Raw genomic sequence first — 19,344 nt, 5'->3', positions numbered from 1 at the left:
CCTTTATTAATTTTGCTGCCCTCCTTTGTACTCGCTCTAGTTCCATTATATCCTTTCTGAGCACCGGTGCCCAAAACTATACACAGTGCTCCATGTGCGGTCTAACCAGGGATTTGTACAGAGGCAGTATAATGCTCTCATCATGTGTATCCAGACCGGTTTTAATGCATCCCATGATCCTGTTTGCCTTGGCAGCTGCTGCCTGGCACTGGTTGCTCCAGGTAAGTTTATCATTAACTAGGATCCCCAAGTCCTTCTCCAGATTTACCCAGTGGTTTCCCATTCAGTGTGTAATGGTGATATTGAATCCTTGTTCCCATGTGTATAACCTTACATTTATCATTGCTAAACCGCATCTGCCACCTTTCGGCCCAAGTTTCCAACTTGTCCAGATCCATCTGTAGCAGAATACTATCTTCTCTTGTATTGACTGCTTTACATAGTTTTGTATCATCTGCAAATATCGATATTTTGCTGTGTAAACCTTCTACCAGATCATTAATAAATACTGCATATACTCGCGTATAAGCTGAGATTTTCAGCCCATTTTTTTGGGCTGAAAGTCCCCCTCTCGGCTTGTACGCGAGTCACATAGCCAGGGGGTCGTGGGGGAGGGGGAGCGGGGGAGTCACATCATACTGATCTGCGTCTCTGGAGCCCCCTTGCTTGTCCCACGGTCTCCTTTCCTTCCTACAGCGGTCACATGGTACCGCTCATTAAATTTCATGCATATGCGCATATTTATGACTTTAATGCGCCAGGGGAAGGTAAGCATATGCTATATTCACCTGTCCCGGTTCCAATGCTGCTAGCCACTGTCTGCCCGCCTGGTCGTTCTGTCAGTGACATTCAGACAGCAGAGGACGCGATGATGTAGTCAGTGCATGCCCTCTGCTGCCTGACATCACTGACAGAGAGACCCGGTGGGCAGACAGGCGAGCAGCATTGGAACCGGGATAGGTGAATATCTCAGGTGCCGGATCCTGAGCCAGCGGCAACACCTGTCCCCCATAGCACGCCGGTGTCCGCCTGCTCAGCACACTGGCACCTGGCCCCTAGTGATGAGAGGTGAGTATGTTTTTTTTTTTAATACCTACAGAAGCAATATATGGGGGCATAATCTATGGAGCATCTTATGGGGGCTGCATATTTGGGTATATTCAATGGAGCATCTTATGGGGGCAGCATATGGGGGCATATTCAGTGGAGCATCTTATGGGGGCATATTCAATGGAGCATCTTATGGGGGCAGCGTATGGGGGGGTATTCAATGGAGCATCTTATGGGGGCATATTCATTGGAGCATCTTATGGGGGCAGCATATGGGGGCATATTCAATGGAGCTTCTAAGGGGGGCAGCATATGGGGCATATTCAGTGGTGCATCTTATGGGGGCATATTCAGTGGAGCATCTTATGGTGATATATTCAATGGAGCATCTTATGGGGGCAGCATATGGGGGATATTCAATGGAGCATCTTATGGGGGCATATTCAATGGTGCATCTTATGGGGCAGCATTTGGGGCATAATTTGTGGAATGTCTTATGGGGCCATAACCTTTATGGAGCAGCATATGGGGCATATTCTATGGAGCATCTTATGGGCCCATTATTAACCTTTGTGCAGCATTATAAGGGGCGTATTTTGTATGGAGCATCTTATGGGGGCATAATCTATGGAGCATCTTATGGGGTCATAACTTTTATGTAACAGCATATGGGGCATATTCTATGGAGCATTTTATGGGGGCATTATTAACCTTTGCGCAGCATTATATCGGGTGTATCTTGTATGGAGCATCTTATGGGGCTATCATGAACTGTATGGAGCATTATATGGGGCTCCTGAATCAATTAGGCTATTCAAAAACATTTAACCTACTGATGTCTCAATTGATTTTACTTTTATTGGTATGTATTTTTATTTTTTAAATTTACCAGTAGCTGCTGCATTTTCCACCCTAGGCTTATACGCGAGTCAATAAGTTTTCCCAGTTTTGTGGCACAATTAGGGGGGTCGGTTTATACATGACTATACACGGTATTAATCTTGCAGTTTTCACACTGGCCTCTGGAGCTGTTTTGTCCTTTCAGGATGACTGTTCTTCTTGGTGATCTTGATCACTTGGCTTCACTCGCCGAAAAGAGTTGGCTCTTTTCTTCCCAATTGAATCCCTATTAAATATGAATTCATTGTAGGTGAACACATACAAAAGATACAATAGCTGTATCGCTGCTGAACACTGTCATTTTACTGTCGTTTGGGTGCCGGCTCCAATAATTTACAGAAGTTTTCCCAGTTTTTTGTGGCAAAATTAAGGGGGTCGGCTTATACACGGGTCGTCTTATACACAAGTATAGACGGTATGTTGAAGAGAATAGGTCCCAACACCGACCCCTGCGGTACCCGACTGGTCACAGCGACCCAGTTAGAGAATAAACCATTTATAACAACCTCTGCTTTCTATCACTAAGCGAGTTACTTACCCATTTACACACATTTTCCCCCAGACCCAGCATTCTCATTTTGTGTACCAACCTCTTGTGTGGCACAGTATCAAACCCTTTTTAGATAAAGTATTTTTCTTCCTATAATTTTTTAGAGCTTCCATGGTGCCATCCTGCTTTAGTAGTTTAAATGCTTTCTTTTTTATGTTAATTGCCCCTCTTACTTCTTTGTTTAGCCACATTGGGCTTTTCCTATTTCTTGTGCCTATTTAGGATGTTCTTAAACATTTCCCATTTATTATCTGTATTCTTTTTTCTGAGGAAATTGTCCCAGTCAACCAAATTAAGGACATCTCCAAGCTTACATATGAAAGGTAGACTCACCAAACACTGACTGATGCACTAGCAGGATGCAGCAGGCCTCCATTGATAAAGGCTTAGGGCAGCACAGGTGCAACTCACTGATGAAGACAGCCAGTATCCAAAGGAAAAAAAAGGAGCTGGCTGCGAAGTGGGAAAAATGCACACAGATAAGGCTTGCATAGGACATCAGTCACACAGTGTGGTGCAAAGTGTCTGAACAGCCTATTGATCACGCCCATAGTATTAGCAGGCGGGCTCTTCTGCACTATATACAGTCATGGCTTCTCTGGGAAATTAAATATGCAAATTAAGTCTTCAGAGAGGAATAAGACTAGAACTCTAGTGCCTCTTATTGGAAGTAGCAATCCGAAAAGTCAATATCGACCTTTTAATGAGCCTTGACACATGACTAAGGATAAAAGCCAAATTACAGCTGAATTAGATATCATGCTTTGCACTGAGGAAGGGCAACACCACAACATACTGTAAGTTGAGATTCTGGCTTGGCTTTTAGCATAAGTCATATGCTAAGGCTTGTTAAAGAGTTGATATTGACTTCCAATAGGTGGCACTAGAGTTCTAATCCTCTTTCTCTCTGAGAGGCAATTTGCCAATTAAATTTCCCAGAGGAGCATGCATGACATAAGTCTCCTCACAAGGGATGAGCGAGAACTGAAGTATTCGGACTCGCTATACTCGTACCGAGTATACCCTAATACTCGGGTATTCGGTACGAATAGCGAGTCCAATGAAAGTCAATGAAAAATGCGAGTAATTGTCTGCTGGACCCTACAAAGTGATCTGGGGGCTGAGGAAAAGCCTAAAAAAAGTGTAAATGTTAAAAAATGTATGCTGTAGACAAATATATATAACATGGGGGCACCTGGTCAGGGGCTGCACGATTGCTTTTACACCACTGCTTCACTAGAATGTACAAATACTATTTGAAGTCCTGTGTTTTTTGCCGGAAGAGTGGGACTTGTATGCCACTTACGCAGTGCCAGTGATATATCAGAAGTGTCGTAAGAGCGACTGATGATGGAGACGATCTTCTGACGGCTAAGTGCATAAGTAATGTAAGGAGAGCAATCTGCCCTAGGGGCTGTGTTATGGTTAACGCAGGAAGAAGCCACCCATCATCATCATCATAATCACAAGGGATTCACAATTATAAAGCTTGGACTACTGTCCTTGTTGTGCCACTGTCCAATGTGTAGGCATAGCAATAGTGTCTCCAAAAATTAGCCCTAGGGGCTGTATCATGGTTTATGAAGGAAGCAAGGCAGGTCTGAAGGGTCAAACAATTATGATAAAGCCAGGACTACTAGCATAGAGGTGGCCGTGCCCAGTGTCCAGTCATAGCCATAGTCTCCAAAAATTAGCCCAAGGGGCTGTATCATGGTTGATGAAGGAAGCAAGACAGGTCTGAAGGGCCAAACAATTATGATGAAGCTAGGACTACTAGCATAGAGGTGGCCATGCCCAGTGTCCAGGCATAGCCATAGTGTCTCCAAAAATTAGCCCAAGGGGCATGATACCATGGTTGATGAAGGAAGAAGGGTCTCACTCGCTTCACAAGTGCCTCTGATGGGAAATATTTATTAACGTAACAATGTTTTTAGCTTATTGACCATGAGGTACATGTGTCAGAAGCAGGTTTTGAAAACATGTGTTAGAAGTAGAAAAGGGGCTTGTATGGGAAGGGAATGGGATGGATGTGATCACCAATTTTTAAAAATAAAGTGTTGGGTGACTTTAGGTTGAGATACTGTCATCTAGAGGACTTACCGTATATACTCGTGTATAAGTCGACCCGTGTATAAGTCGACCCCCCTAATTTTACCTAAAAAAACTGGGAAAAATGTATTGACTCGCGTATAAGTCGAGGGTGCACAGTGAGTGGCCTCAGTTATGATGCACAGTATGTGGCCCCAGTTATCTGCACAGTGAGTGGCCCCAGTTATGATGCACAGTGAGTGGCCCCAGCTTTTCTGCACAGTGAGTGGCCCCAGTTATTTGCACAGTGAGTGGCCCCAGCTTTTCTGCACAGTGAGTGGCCCCAGCTTTTCTGCACAGTGAGTGGCCCCAGCTTTTCTGCACAGCGAGTGGCCCCAGTTATTTGCACAGTGAGTAGCCCCAGTTATTTGCACAGTGAGTGGCCCCAGCTTTTCTGCACAGTGAGTGGCCCCAGCTTTTCTGCACAGTGAGTGGCCCCAGCTTTTCTGCACAGTGAGTGGCCCCATCATGTTGCTGCTGCCGCTGCCTCCCTTACAAAAAAAAACAAAAACCTGTATGCTCACCTCCGTCGCTGCCCCCTGCTCAACAGCATTGCGCTCTGCAGTGACTGTGCAGGCAGAGAGCGCGATAGCGCCCTCTGACCTGAATGTCACTGCAGAGGACGCAAGACAGCAGAGCGCAGGGACAGGTGACTATGCCTCCCCCCCGTTCATACTCACCGGGTCCTGGCGCTTGTCTCTGCAGCTCCCCTGCTTGTTCCATGTTGTCGGCGCTGCTCTCTTCCTGGTTCAGCGGTCACGTGGTACCCGCTCATTAAATATGCGCATGGTATCTGGTATCTGGTATCTCTGCTAGCAGTGGTGTCTGAGGGTGCTGTTGCCATCAAATTATCGACAACGGCCTTCTTGAAGAATTCCATTGTGAAACCCCTTGGTGACTGCAACAGTAGCGAAGGAAATTTGTCTTTGTACCGTGGGTCTAGAAAGGTGGCCAATCAGTATAGGCTGCTATTGAAAATGAGGATTACGCAAGGGTCTTGGCACAGACAGTCAGATATGAAGTGTGCCATGTGTGCCAAGCTGCAAAGAGGCAAGTTTTCTGTGACCCCTGAAGGAGGAACAATACCCATCCTCTCCTCACACTGACTCTCCTCCTCCACCTCCTCCTCTTCTGCCCACCCATGCTGGACAGACATGAAGCTGGGGTTGGGATTCCCCTCTGTAGCATGAGGTGTCCCCTCGGTACCACTGAAAAAGAATTCCTCTCCCTCCTCATTTTCATCATCATCTTCATCCCCCAATGTTACCTGATGATTTTGGCTGGGCTGTGTAGGATCACCCATTGTGAAATCTTGCTCCATACCCAGCTGCTGGGCACACAAGGATTCCATTTTTTGATTCTCCAGTGATTTTTTTCAGCAGACATAGCATAGGGATGGTTACGCTAATAGCCTGATCAAAGCTCACAAGCTTGGTGCAGTACTCAAAGTTATCAAGCACCTCACAAATATCAGCGATCGACACCCGCTCGACAGTTGTTATGTGTCTTGGCTGAGTTTCAGTGTGACGGGCATGTTTAAGTTGGTATTCAGAAAGTGCCCTCTGCTGCTCACTTACCCTTGCCAACATATGATATTTTGAGTTCCACCGTGTTGGCATGTCGCAAATGAGTCTGTGGTTTGGCAAGTTAAATTGCTTTTGAAGCACTGCAAGATCGGCAACAGCGGTTGAGGAGTGGCGGAAATGGGTGCAAATACGGCGCACCTTCTCAAGTAGGTACGGCAAGTCAGGGTATGTTTTTATAAATTTCTGGACCACTAGGTTCAGCACGTGAGCCATGCATGGCACGTGTACCAGCTTCCCGAGCTTTAAAGTCGCCACCAGGTTACGCCCATTGTCGCAGACAACCAGACCAGGTTGGAGTTGCAGTGGGGAGAGCCACTGATCGGTCTGTTGTTTTATTCCTTGCTATAGCTCTGCTGCAGTGTGTGGTGTTTCACCTAAGATGATCAGCTTCAGCAGAGTGTTTTGCCGCTTTGCTGCTGCACAGCTCCCAACTTGGGAGTGATGTGGAGGGTGATTCAGCATATGATGACGAGGAGGAGGAGGAAGAGGGGAGACTAGATGTATATGATGAGGCAGAAACCCTGATTGAGGTTGGGCCCGCTATTCATGGCGTGGGTAGGATATGTGTTGATGGTCCAGTTTGAGACTTTGTCCAACAATCCACCAGGTTGAGCCAGTGTGCCGTGACAGAGCTGTATCGTCCACGTGTGTCTTGTAAGATGGACCTTCCAGGTTACGGCGTTGGTGAGAGACCGCTTTAGATTGTTTAAGACGTGCTGGTGTAACGCGGGGATGGCACACCGGTAAAAATGGTGTCGGCTGGGAACCGAGTATCGTGGGGCAGCCAAAGCCAAAAGATCACGGAAAGACTGTGTCCCCACAAGCCTAAATGGCAACATCTCCATTGCTAGCAACTTGGCAATGTGCGCATTCAGCATTTCTGCTTGTGAATGTGTGGCTTGGTATTTACGCGTTCTTTCATACACCTGGGGCACGGACAATTGGATACTTTCCTGGGACAAACAAGTGGATGAGCTTGTTTTGGCCTGTGTTTGTGCAACCGCTGCTTGTGAACAAGAGGTATGATGATCACCTGCTCCCTGCCCAGCAGATTGGAAAGGATGTATCACAGTGACATGGCAGTGGTTTGACCCGCAGTCGCAGACACTGATTTGGTACCCTGTAGTTCAGCCCACCGACTTGGGTGCTTGGCTGCCATGTGTTTCCGCATACTGGTGGTGCTTTGGTTGCCTTTGCCCTGGCCTCTGCTCAGCTTCCTATGGCAGATGCTACAGATGACAAGATTTGGTTCAGAAGGACTATCGGAAAAAAATTTCCAGTCAGCGGCTGAACGCACCCTTGCCTTGACTTGGGGCACAGAGGGATTGCTCTTGGCAACAGTTGACACAGTTCGCACTCTGCTCAAACCAGTAGCCCTTGGTGTCTTTGTTGATGCTATGTATCCACCTTCATCCTCTGTGCTGCTGTGCTGGCTATGCGTGCCAACGGCCCAGGTTGGATCGGTGGTCTCATCATCGACCACCTCGTCGTCCATGTCATCCTCCTTACGTGTTGATATTGGCGACTGGCCAGATGGCAACTGTGTGTCATCATCATCAGCCTCCACCCCTTCACCCGGTATATCACGTGGATGAAAGTGGCTTTCTTCTGGACGTGGGGTTTCAAATATTTGGCCATCTTCAACAGACGATACCCCCTCACGTTCCTTTTCAATTTCGTGCGGTGAGAGGCCAGAGGCAATGCAAGGAAATGGATCAAACAGATCCTCGGAGTGACCAAGGTTGGGGTCAAATGTTTCCTGTGACTCCTGACCAGGTGATGAACTAGGAACAGGTTGAGAATAGGATGACCCAGCGTTATCTGTATGGACAGTAGACTGCTTTGTCATGGACGAGTGGGTGCTGCTAGAACATTTCGTTGAGGCCTTATCAGCCATCCAAGACAGTATCTGCTCTTGTTCTTCTGGCTTCCAGACCCGTTTATGTTCCAGACTGGGAAATTTCACCAGAAAACTAGATGCATCAACCTTTTTCGATCTCCCAGACTCTGTGCCTTGTTGGGTAACAATGACCCCACGTCCACGTCCCTTCACAACAGCATTTTTAGGAATTTTGGATTTTTCTGCCATAGTTGCAGATGTTCAGATGGGGAACAGGGAGCAGTTAGTGCTTTGTGGAAGGTAGGACTACAGCCTAGTACTGCTTTGTGTTTTACAAACAGCACCGCAGCAGCAGAAAAAAAATTGTCCTGAGGTTTAAGGTGAGATTATGCACCCTAGTAACCACACAAGACAGCGGTGCTGCCACAAAAAAACTGCCCTGAGGTTTAAGGCAAGAATACGCAGCCCAGACACCACACAAGACAGCAGTGCTGGCTGTGTGTCAGTTGTGCTTGTGCAGTACCGTGCGTGCGTACTATTCGCTGTGATTATGTGAACACAGCACCGCAACAGCACAAAAAAACTGCCCTGAGGTTTAAGACAAGAATACACAGCCCAAACACCACACAAGACAGCGGTGCTGGCTGAGTGTCAGATGTGCAGTACGGTGCGTGCGTACTATTCGCTGTGATTATGTGAACACAGCACCGCAACAGCACAAAAAAACTGCCCTGAGGTTTAAGGCAAGAAAACGCAGCCCAGACACCACACAAGACAGCGGTGCTGGCTGCGTGTCAGTTGTGCAGTACCGTGCGTGCGTAATATTCGCTGTGAATACAGCACCATAACTGCACAAAAAACCTGCCCTGTAGGGGTAAATGTGACCTAAAAAAAAGCTGGGAAAATGGTCACTACTCAGTCCCACCCTGACCTTATACTTTCAGCTCTGAAAAGAGCCTTGGGGTTTCACAGAGGATTTCTGGCTGATTTGAACCAAAAAACACAACTCTCCCTAGCAGCTGCTCACACTCTCCCTACACTAGCTGTGTTCTGCATGCAATGTGCAGAAAATGGCGGCGGCAGGGCTATGTGCCAGGCTATGATGACTCATAGGACGCTGGGCGGCCAGCTAATCATAGTAATGCCGCCCACAACCAAGAAGGGTGCGGCATTACTGTCATTGGCAACTGCTGGGCGGGAGAACCGAATAGCGAGGCGAGTAGTGAAATACTTGCTATTTTCCGAGTACCGCAATACTCGCCGAGTACCCACGAATATGCTCGCTCATCCCTACTCCTCACCTTTCTCTGACATATCAGACTTGGCTTGTCACTCTCCACAAGGAGAAATGTTACCCCATAGATCCAAGTCTTAAGCCTCTCACCTAGCTGAATCAGATCTTACACTGTGTGCTGATAAGGACAACACCCCGAAACTCTGTGTGTGAAAATTGAGATTCTGTTTTGGCTTTTATCCTAAGTCATGTGGTAAAGCTTGTCACAGGGTCAATAGTGACTTTTAGGATTGCTACTTCCAATAGGTGGTGCTGGTGTTCAAGTCCTCTTCCTCTCTGAACAGGCAATTTGCATATACTAGTTTTCCGGAAACGGTATTAAGCTTCCATGGGCTAGTTTTCGTATTATTTACAAGTTTATTATGACCACTTATAAAATGTGTTCAAAGTGCTGCCTGTAACGATAATGTAAAATATCATGTATGATTTCTCCGGAACACTCCAGAATCTTCCATTCTCTACACTTTCTAGAAGGATGCATAGCTGCCCAGAGATAAGTGACCCCCCTGTTCTTTTCCCCCCTTGTCACACATTGCAGCTTTGTATCCTCCCTCTGCCTGACTGTAACATTAGACTCCAGTGTGTGATCCACTTACTCTTTCCTGTCCCCCCTCTTCCTCAGGAATGTCTTAATTAGCAGAATTTCCTTTGTCTCTTTTCCACCATTTGAAGCTACTCTCATAGACTATAATGAGAATCTAATCACTTGGTCATAGAACGTCGCCAGATTATAATAAAAATATGAAAATGACATATTGGGACGTGCTCCGATCAGGCTTCACTACAGTGTTTCTTGCTAAATTCTAGCACCAACAGAACCAGAGAAATGGATTTCTCCTGAACAGAGCGGAATAGACAGCTAGTGTTTGACGTCATTACAAAGCTAATTTCAATATAAGATGAATGATGGTTCTGCCGATATTCTGTTAGATTCTCCGGCCACGATATGATGGTTATAAGTTTTCAGGACCCAAATCTGTACTTTGAGAAAGGGGAGGACTATCACAAGCCAGCCCATTTAGTCATGTCACAAGCCCAAAGGTATAAGGTATTTTCCCCCACCCCTCCCTCATTCTAGCCTGGGATGCCGTGGCAATAAGATCTCAAATGAATGGTGATGTTTGGCTCCTCCTCCCCACATGGTTCTGCCTGAAATGATCTAAGCAATATGTAAGTTTATCTCTGTTTTTTAAAATCCCTTTTATTTGTAGTTGCATTGTACATACTGTTATTGTCTAATATCATAAAGCCTTTTTATCTTTTTCAAACACTGCCCATCTTTTGGGGATAAACTATAAAATTTATTAGCTCTATCTCCTTGCTCTGTGACAAATTCACATGCCTATAAGCTAATTACGCTACTAATTTGGGTTAGCTTTGAACCCCTCTTTAATTTTAAATATTAATAAGAGAAATCTGAAGCTGGTGGCAGCAAAGTGTGCTCTGGGCAGGTGGGCCAGCTGGCAGTGACAGAAGGGGTTTTATATGCTGATTTGTCTTGCTGCGGCCAGGACTAGTTACAATTCCCCCACGCAGTGGCTTTATAGCCAGTGCACAACGAGTAGCCCGTCCGGCGACTAATTATCCTAGGTGTAGTTCCCTGACTGACCTGAGGGTAAGGGGGGCGCCGGAGAGCTGCAAGTTCCAAAGTGGAACTGGAAAGTGGGATATACATACTGTAAATCCCGATAGCTTGAAACATATTGTGGCAGTGGTGGGATAACTAAAATAAACCCCCTGCGGTAAATTGTTAGGGCAAGACTAGCTTGCTGTTTTTTATCACATGGTGCCAGCGGTGGGATAACTAAGATAAGCCCCCCTGTGCCTGTGATAGCCGTGTGCGGCCAAAGGTCACACCCCCTGATTGTGACACTGCCCATTGTGTTGGATTGTCAATCCAACCCTCTTCTCCCACTCTTGACACACTGATAGCAACACTGCAGAAGAAATGCTAGCACAGGCTTCCAGTATCCGTTGTTTCAGATACTGCACATCTCATATCATCACAGCATAGATTATTGCCTTCAGATGGCCCCAAAGATAAAAGTCTAAGGGGGTCAGATCGGGAGACCTTGGTGGCCATTCAACTGGCCCACGATGACCAATTCACTTTCCAGGAAACTGTTCATATAGGAATGCTCGGACCTGACACCCATAATTGATGGTATGGTGTGGTATATGGGGTACAAAGATAGTGGGGCCATTCTTCATCAATGGAAACCTCAATGCCACTGGATATCTGAAATTGCTACATGATGATGTGTTGCCCTCTTTATGCACAGAAGATGGCACGTTCCCTGAGTTTTTCCAGCAAGATGGTGTACTAGCACATTATGGGTGTCAGGTCCAAGCATTTCTACAAGGAATCTGACCCCCTTAGACTAGCATTTCTTCTGTATATTATTTCATTATAGAACCACATAAATATACATTGTGGGCATTTTATTGAATGCAGTAGGTTAAAGCATAATTGAGGGAGGAAACCAGAACATGAAGGAAACCCACACACATACAGAGAAGGCATAAATATACATGCACATTAGATAATGGCCTGCACCATGTTTGGTGAAAACTAAACATAGCAAATTAACGCAATCACATCACATCAAAAGCTCATATACAGTATATTATATAGAAACACAGTATACACATGCATACAGTCATGAGAAAAATAAGTACATCCTTTTTAAACTCTATGTATTATTAAGACATAACAAAACACAAAACAAGATCTGGTTCCTCATTGAAATTCCTCCTTGCATTGACTTTGCATTTTATTAACTTTATAATTGGCAAAAATAAACTATGAACACTTCTCTTTTTAAAGCATTCTTCTTGCTTTGCAGGAATTCTTCCACACCTTCCTAAAATGTTTGCATAGTACATATATAACCAAAAAAAGGAAGCAGCACATCCAAAATAGCAAAAAGGTAAGGCTCCCTAATTTCCCAACACCAGCCTTGTTTCAGCTCTCTCCGTGGAGCATTACAGAATAAAGGATCCTTACTTCTTCACTATTTATAATATGTGCTGCTGTTGTTCTGAGTATATATATATATATACAGTGGGGCAAAAAAGTATTTAGTCAGTCAGCAAAAGTGCAAGTTCCACCACTTAAAAAGATGAGAGGCGTCTGTAATTTACATCATAGGTAGACCTCAACTATGGGAGACAAACTGAGAAAAAAAAATCCAGAAAATCACATTGTCTGTTTTTTTTTCATTTTATTTGCATATTATGGTGGAAAATAAGTATTTGGTCAGAAACAAAATTTCATCTCAATACTTTGTGATATATCCTTTGTTGGCAATGACAGAGGTCAAACATTTTCTGTAAGTCTTCACAAGGTTGCCACACACTGTTGTTGGTATGTTGGCCCATTCCTCCATGCAGATCTCCTCTAGAGCAGTGATGTTTTTGGCTTTTCGCTTGGCCACACGGACTTTCAACTCCCTCCAAAGGTTTTCTATAGTGTTGAGATCTGGAGACTGGCTAGGCCACTCCAGGACCTTGAAATGCTTCTTACGAAGCCACTCCTTCGTTGCCCTGGCGGTGTGCTTTGGATCATTGTCATGTTGAAAGACCCAGCCACGTTTCATCTTCAATGCCCTTGCTGATGGAAGGAGGTTTGCACTCAAAATCTCACGATACATGGCCCCATTCATTCTTTCATGTACCCGGATCAGTCGTCCTGGCTCCTTTGCAGAGAAACAGCCCCAAAGCATGATGTTTCCACCACCATGCTTTACAGTAGGTATGGTGTTTGATGGATGCAACTCAGTATTCTTTTTCCTCCAAACACGACAAGTTGTGTTTCTACCAAACAGTTCCAGTTTGGTTTCATCAGACCATAGGACATTCTCCCAAAACTCCTCTGGATCATCCAAATGCTCTCTAGCAAACTTCAGACGGGCCCGGACATGTACAGGCTTAAGCAGTGGGACACATCTGGCACTGCAGGATCTGAGTCCATGGTGGCGTAGTGTGTTACTTATGGTATGCCTTGTTACATTGGTCCCAGCTCTCTGCAGTTCATTCACAAGGTCCCCCCGCGTGGTTCTGGGATTATTGCTCACCGTTCTTGTGATCATTCTGACCCCACGGGGTGGGATTTTGCGTGGAGCACCAGATCGAGGGAGATTATCAGTGGTCTTGTATGTCTTCCATTTTCTAATTATTGCTCCCACAGTTGATTTCTTCACTCCAAGCTGGTTGGCTATTGCAGATTCAGTCTTCCCAGCCTGGTGCAGGGCTACAATTTTGTTTCTGGTGTCCTTTGACAGCTCTTTGGTCTTCACCATAGTGGAGTTTGGAGTCAGACTGTTAGAGGGTGTGCACAGGTGTCTTTTTATACTGATAACAAGTTTAAACAGGTGCCATTACTACAGGTAATGAGTGGAGGAAAGAGGAGACTCTTAAAGAAGAAGTTACAGGTCTGTGAGAGCCAGAAATCTTGTTTGCTTGTTTCTGACCAAATACTTATTTTCCACCATAATATGCAAATAAAATGAAAAAAAAACAGACAATGTGATTTTCTGGATTTTTTTTTCTCAGTTTGTCTCCCATAGTTGAGGTCTACCTATGATGTAAATTACAGATGCCTCTCATCTTTTTAAGTGGTGGAACTTGCACTATTGCTGACTGACTAAATACTTTTTTACCCCACTGTATATATATATACACATATATATATATATATATATATATATATATATATATATATATATATATATATATATCCTCAAGATGAAAGCAGCACACCAAAAAAAATCCAGTCAAAGTGCTATTTATTAGCCCATCTGGCTAGTTGCCCATACAGCGACGTTTCTGTCCTGGGAGTCGTGGACCTCTCTCTGTTTGAGGTCCTTTTTTCCAGTGGAAAACAAAAGGACCACACTCAACAGGCTGGTGAAGAAATGTTGCTGTTTTATTGGCACATGCAATACATGTTGGCCGGGGGAGTGATAGCAGGAGTGAAAATAGAGCTGACAACGGCCGTTTCGCTCTGTACCAGCGCTTCATCCTGTTGAGTGCGGTCCTTTTGTCTTCCACTAGATTCATTCATCGCTGTGATTTTCCAGGACGGGGACCCGTGGCTGCAGGCAAGGGAGCATTCCGAACATGGCACACAACTTGATTCCACCATGGTAACAGCGGTGCTGTCCGCGTCCTGTCTTTTTCATTTGATATATATATATATAGATATAGATATATCTATATAGTATATATATATATATATATATATATATATATATATATATACAGTTGTGCTCAAAAGTTTACATACCCCGGCAGAACTTTGCTTTCTTTGCCTTTTATCAGAGAATATGAATGATAACAAAACTTTTTCCTCTGCTCATGGTTAGTGGTAGGGTTTATTGTTAAAGTACTGTGTTTTCTCTTTTTACATCATAATGACAACCCAAAACATCCAAATGACCCTTATCAAAAGTTCACATACCCTGGTGATTTTGATCTGATAACATGCACAGAATTTGACACAAATGTGTTTGAATGGCTACTACAGATAACATCCTCACCTGTGACAAATGCCAGGAAAATTGTTCGGGATGCAAAGAAATGCACACAAATAACATCAGCTGAAATACTGGACTCTCTGAAAACTAGCGGTGTGGCTGTTTCAAGATGCCCAGAGCAAAAGCAGCACAGAGCAACAGAGATGTCCACTAGCAGCAATCCTGTCAATTTCTCAGTGCCAAGCCTCACTAACCAGAACTACCAGTCCTGGAAATTCAAGGTGAAGATGCTGCTTATAAGAGAAGGTATGTGGAAATATAATCAGGAACAAGTGCCTCATCCATTACCAGATGATTGGCCAGAGAAGGATCAGAAGGCACAAAACATGATCGCAAGCAGTGTAGATGATAATCAGATTGTGCATATATGCAAATGTGCAACTGCAAAGGAGATGTGGGATGAGTTACAGAAACTTAAGTGCATGAAAGATCAAATCTCAGCAATAAGCTTTATCTCATGAGAAAGCTGTATCAGTCTAAGCTAAGTGATGGACAGAATATGAAGGATTAAATAAGAAACACCCTAGATATTTTGGAGCATCTCAGGGGTATTGGAGAAGAAATTAAAGATTTTCATGTTGCTGCACTTCTATTAAGTGTTAAGTGGTCTTCCGGAGAGTTATGACACACTCGTGACTGCACTAGATGCACGGCCAGATGATGAGCTGACACTATAGTATGTTAAAGGCAAACTTGTGGATGAATTCAAGAGAAAAATGCAGCATGAAAGCAACAGTAATGAATCCAGAGCAGAAACAGCATTAAAGACACAGAATTTCCCTAAATATAAGAGAAACTTGTGAAAATTTTGTCTGTAAAAAGCCTGGCCACCTTAAAGCAGACTGCAGAATTCGGTAAGCAGGAATGTGTCAGCTTAAAAAGCAGAACAGTAATCCAAAGGTTAAAACAGCTGTAAAGGAAGATTCTGCATGTGTTGAAGCTGCATTTAATAGCAGTACAGGCCCATCTGCAAAGCATATATGGTATATAGATTCTGGTGCAAGCAGTCATATGACAAATAAGGATTTCTTCACTGACCTTATTGAAAGCAAGTCAGAAAAGGTCATCTTAGCTAATGGTCACTATATGACTTCAGAAGGAGTAGGATATTGCTATCTCCACTGTCCAGTTTCCTCAGCACAAAGCAGAAAGATCCCAATAAAGGATGTTCTCTTTGTTCCCAGCCTTGAAAGCAATCTTCTGTCAGTAAAGAAGCTCACGCAAAAGGGGAATGTAGTTACTTTTAAAGATAACAGCTGCATCATCTCAAAGAAGGGTCACACTCTTGCAGAAGGAAAAATCCATGATGAACTTTATCAGCTAAAATGCAATGAAAGAGTGTACAGTGATAGACAAGATCGACATGTATGTACGCATGTATGGCACAGACATCTTGGTCACAGAGACCCAGAAGCAGTAAGGAAGCTAGCTCAACTTGCAAATGGTATTGAAATCAACCAGTGTAGTCAAATGATGAAGCGCACTAGCTGTCTTAAAGTGAAAATGTCCAGAAAATCCTTTCCAAAAAAAAAATAAGCACTAGTAGATCTGCACAGCCTCTGGATCTGATACATACAGATGTATGTGGTCCAATGAGTGTTCAAACTCCTAGCAAGAAGAGATATTTTATCACATTTGTTAATGACTACTCCAGATGTACACTTGCCTACCTGCTTCACAGTAAGGATGAAGTTCCACAGAAACTTGAAGAATATCTTGCTGTAATGTTTTACAAATTTGGAAGAATGCCAAAAGCCCTGCGTGCAGATAATGGAACCGAATATACGTACAAGTGGTAAGGTGCAAACCATTTTGAAAAAGGATAGAATAGTGTTCCCGACAGGGCCGGCGTTCGAGGCAGGCAGACCAGGCAGCTGCCTAGGGCCCCCGCTCCCCCAGAGGCCCCCAGCTAGTGGCACATCACGCAGCCGCTATGGGGCCCCTGTGAGGCAGGGGGGCCCGCCTGCCCCCAGCGCCAACTCTGCCTGCCGCCGCCGCACTGAACTATACCGGCGACTGACGGTACAGTTCAAACCAATGATGGAGGAGAGAGCATCAGCTGACGCTCCCTCTCCAACATTCCTGGCTCTGCCTCTGACACAGCGGGTGCGCGATGACATCATCACGCTTTCACTGTGTGCCAGGCAGAGGACACAGAAGCCGGGAGCAGCACGGGCAAGAGGAGAGGTGAGAATAGTGTTTTTTTTTTTAAATATATCAGTGTAAGTACTGGACTGTGGGGCCATTCGGGGGGGCCCACTATATACTATGCTGGGCTGTATACTATGCTGGGCTATATACTATACTGGGCTGTATACTGTGCTGGGCTGTATACTATCCTGGGCTGTATACTATGCTGGGCTATATACTATGCTGGGCTATATACTGTGCTGGGCTATATACTATGCTGGGCTATATACTATGCTGGGCTGTATACTGTGCTGGGCTGTATACTATGCTGGGCTGTATACTATGCTGGGCGATATACAATGCTGGGCTGTATACTGTGCTGGGCTGTATACTATGCTGGGCTGTATACTGTGCTGGGCTGTATGCTATACTGGGCTGTATACTATGCTGGGCTATATATTATGCTGGGCTGTATACTGTGCTGGGCTGTATACTATGCTGGGCTGTATACTATGCTGGGCTGTATACTATGGTGGGCGATATACTATGCTGGGCTGTATACTGTGCTGGGCTGTATACTATGCTGGGCGATATACTATGCTGGGCTGTATACTGTGCTGGGCTGTATACTATACTGGGCTGTATACTGTTCTGGGCTGTATAGTATGCTGGGCTATATATTATGCTGGGCCATATATTATGCTGGGCCATATACTGTGCTGGGCTGTATACTGTGCTGGGCTGTATACTATGCTGGGCTATATACTATGCTGTGCTGTATACTGTGCTGGGCTGTATACTGTGCTGGGCTGTATACTGTGCTGGGCTGTATACTGTGCTGGGCTATATACCATGCTGGGCTGTATACCATGCTGGGCGATATACTAAGCTGGGCTGTATACTGTGCTGGGCTGTATACTATGCTGGGCTGTATACTATGCTGGGCTATATACTATGCTGGGCTATATACTATGCTGGGCTGTATACTGTGCTGGGCTATATACTATGCTGGGCTATATACTATGCTGGGCTGTATACTGTGCCGGGCTATATATCGTGCTGGGCTATATACCATGCTGGGCTGTATACTGTGCTGGGCTATATACTATGCTGGGCTGTATACTGTGCTGGGCTGTATACTATGCTGGGCTGTATACTATGCTGGGCTATATACTATGCTGGGCTATATACTATGCTGGGCTATATACTGTGCCGGGCTATATATCGTGCTGGGCTATATACCATGCTGGGCTGTATACTGGGCTGTATACTGTGCTGGGCTATATACTATGTGGGCTGTATACTGTGCTGGGCTGTATACTGTGCTGGGCTGTATACTATGCTGGGCTGTATACTGTGCTGGGCTGTATACTGTGCTGGGCTGTATACTGTGCTGGGCTATACACTATGCTGGGCTGTATACTGTGCTGGGCTATACACTATGCTGGGCTGTATACTGTGCTGGGCTATTGTCACGTCCGCCATGTCTGCCATGTCTGTTTGTCTCAAGAACTCCTGGAGTGATGTGCATGCGCATGTTTTGTCTGCTGTCCTGCATGTTCCTTAGAGCAGTGTGCACACTCACCTCATGTCTGAGCTACAGGATGCCTGCGTTTCTGCTCTGCCTTCTGTGATCTTCTCGTCATGTCTGGAGTCCTTGATCATGTGACGTTTCTTAAGATCCTGCACTGTCTGGTTCTGCTATCATCTCGTCATGTCTAGAATCCCGGAAGTGCTCCCCTGGTCCTGACCTGGAGGAGGAGGTGCTATGCCCTATATCAGGCCGCCCCTTCCTATGCTCAGGGCCTGATTATTGTGTTGCTTCCCTGCAAGGCTCTGGGTCTGTGGGGCGCTCCCTCTATTCTGTGCCCTTGCACTCTGCTCTGTCGTGCGTCTCTGCACACGCTCCGTGCTCGTATTCCGCCTCTTGTCTTGTGCCATGTTTGTCTTTGCCTTGCTTTGCCTTGTAGTCCTTCTGCTGTTCTTTGTCTTAGTCTGTTTTGCTATGTCTCGCCTTAGCTATGCTTTGACTTATAGTCCTTCCTGTGTTCTCTGCCTCGCCTGTTTTGCCATGTCTTGCTTTTGCTATGCTGTGACTTGTAGTCCTCCCTGTGTTCTCTGCCTTGCTATTCCTTGCTTTGTGTTCCTCCCTATGGTCTCAGTCTTTGCTTGCTCTGCCTCGCTCTCTCCTATGGTGCTCTGTAGTGCTCCCTGGCACACGCACCATTTCTCCTCTCCTTAGTGCTCGTTTCTATGTCTAGTCCCAAGGTCTTCCCTTGGCCCGGCTCTGGGCTTCTGCCTACGCTCCGCTGCTAGACTCTGTCCTCGCTCTGACCTGGCTCTGTTTCTGCTTGTGTTCCTTGCCTTGT

At 45.3% G+C, this 19,344-nt stretch overlaps 1 protein-coding gene across 1 annotated transcript in view; it reads right to left on the bottom strand.

The window, feature by feature from the left end:
* Positions 1-18,717, bottom strand: part of LOC141086580 (uncharacterized) — a 127,021-nt gene extending 108,304 nt beyond the window's left edge. Inside the window, exon 1 of the mRNA XM_073572739.1 lies at positions 18,561-18,717. The gene's annotated coding sequence lies outside the window, so the exon portion shown is untranslated. The remainder of the gene's footprint in view (positions 1-18,560) is intronic.
* Between the last annotated feature and the right edge of the window lie 627 nt (positions 18,718-19,344).

The sequence above is a fragment of the Dendrobates tinctorius genome, unplaced genomic scaffold, assembly GCF_039654945.1.
Source record: "Dendrobates tinctorius isolate UK_male_01 unplaced genomic scaffold, ASM3965494v1 ptg000032l, whole genome shotgun sequence".
NCBI classification, from domain to species: Eukaryota; Metazoa; Chordata; class Amphibia; order Anura; family Dendrobatidae; genus Dendrobates; species Dendrobates tinctorius.
Note: the sequence above shows the minus strand (reverse complement) of the source record. Positions and strands in the feature narration are given on the sequence as shown.